At 38.8% G+C, this 1817-nt stretch overlaps 1 long non-coding RNA gene across 1 annotated transcript in view; it reads left to right on the top strand.

Annotated features, from left to right (window-relative positions):
• The window catches only part of LOC111819438 (uncharacterized), a 6305-nt gene extending 4494 nt beyond the window's left edge, over positions 1 to 1811 (top strand). Inside the window, exon 3 of the long non-coding RNA XR_002823061.1 lies at positions 1261 to 1811. This is a non-coding gene — a long non-coding RNA (uncharacterized LOC111819438). The remainder of the gene's footprint in view (positions 1 to 1260) is intronic.
• The last annotated feature ends 6 nt before the right edge of the window (positions 1812 to 1817 follow it).

Below are 1817 nucleotides of genomic sequence, written 5' to 3'. Positions count from 1 at the left end.
TGGAGCTTTCATGAGCTTGCCTTGTACAAGTTGTACTGGCTTTTTCAATTTTGTGACTTACTTACAATTTTTTAATGGGATCATATTAAGTATACCATTTTGTAACTTGCTCTTTATTTGGCATCTTTTCGGTACCTATTGAGGTACCTCATACTTTCTTACTGCTATAGCTGGGAGACTTTTGGCAAGTTACTTAACTTCTGTGAGCCCCCATGCTTCTCATCCCTGAAATAGGACTAAGACTACTGTAGAATTCTTATGAGGATTATATGAAATAAAGCGTTTAAAGTGCTTGGCCAAGTGCCTGCTGCTGTTATTGTTGAGTTTCACATTTAGGAAAGGAATAGCTTCTTACATCATCATTGTTCTATCGTCATAATGGGTGGAAATTGAAGTTTTTTAATTTTTCAACTGTTTCAAAAGAGGATACAGTTCACATCCTCCCCACGTGCCTATTGGGAGTATTTCTTAAGGACAGATTCCTTGAAGTGAGATTACCGATTCAGGAAATTAGCCTTGATCAGAATTGCCCTCCAGGAACCAAGTTTTTACCATTTGTAATCGGCTCCAACCTGCATTCATTTGCCTTTAAGAGTTTCTGAGGTTGCTGTATTATAGAGTGTCCCTGGCTGCTGCTGCCAGTTTGATCTCCGCTCTATTTTTTTGATTCCTTACCACATTTTTCCAACTGAACATCTCCTCTTTTTTTCTTGCTTACCATTTGTACATGCTGATTTATAAACATGTACAATAAAAATACTCTTATTCAATAAGAGCATTCTTGTCTTCCAGAAGTAATTAGTAGTGCAGGCAGTCCCCGACTTACTATGTATTTGAGTTACAATGGACCACATTTATGACAGTCATTTTTTGTTTTTTTGGTTTTTTTTTTTTTATCGTTAGTAATACGTGCTACATACAATATTGCGGCACATAATTCTCATGCCAGCCCCCAGAGACAAAGATTGGCTTTATAAAGATACTGATAATAAAGGGCAATAATAATGAAAATAAAAGTGAGGTGTTCGACTTGCATCAGAACCAGCTTATGGTAGTGTCATCGGAACAGAACCCTGTCATAATAAGTTGGGGACTACCTGTAGTTCATCAGGTCTGTTCTCTGGATCTTTATCTCTGCTGCTGCTGCTTTTTTTTTTGGGGGGGGGAGGCGGCTGCTGAAAGAAGACTTTTTCTCCTTCATCCTAAATGATGCTTAAAAGTTTATTCTGCCTTCTGACTTGGTCTCCTTTTTTCCCCTAGTTGTTACAAAATGCATTAAAAGGTATACAGTCACTTCTAAATAGTGGGAAGATGAAGTTAACACTGACTGAAGAACTTGGAGCTCTTCTCGCTGTGCTAAAGGTAAGGCATTGCTCTTTAAACCCCGGGTCCTCATTATGGTTAGTATCTTTCCTGTTTAGACCCAGGCATAGCTTTACATCATCGCCCTCAGAGTAGCTTTAAAGTAGTATGTTTTAAGAGAGAAAAATAAAATGTTCGTATTTAAGCATATTTAAAGTTAAGAACAGAAAACAGTAATGCTCAGTTTAGCAAGTGTATCAGAATTTTCTCTCTGAATCTTAACTTGAGAAGGGGATAGGTTTTGAGGTGTGATCAGTAGGTAGTTTAATCTTAGATAATCTTGAACGTGCTTATACCTGTTTGTACTTGAAAGAAGTACAAACCAACTTCTGGGCTTTCTCCTCCATATATTGGGTAGGCCAATCAGCAGGCTGCCATCCTTGAGCTTCTGAGCCTGGCCGGTGGTGGGGAAGTCAGTCAGCCTCTCTGGGAACCCAGCTGTCTTCATTTCAGCC

This window comes from Trichechus manatus, unplaced genomic scaffold (assembly GCF_000243295.1).
Source record: "Trichechus manatus latirostris isolate Lorelei unplaced genomic scaffold, TriManLat1.0 scaffold01730, whole genome shotgun sequence".
NCBI lineage: Eukaryota > Metazoa > Chordata > Mammalia > Sirenia > Trichechidae > Trichechus > Trichechus manatus.
Note: the sequence above shows the minus strand (reverse complement) of the source record. Positions and strands in the feature narration are given on the sequence as shown.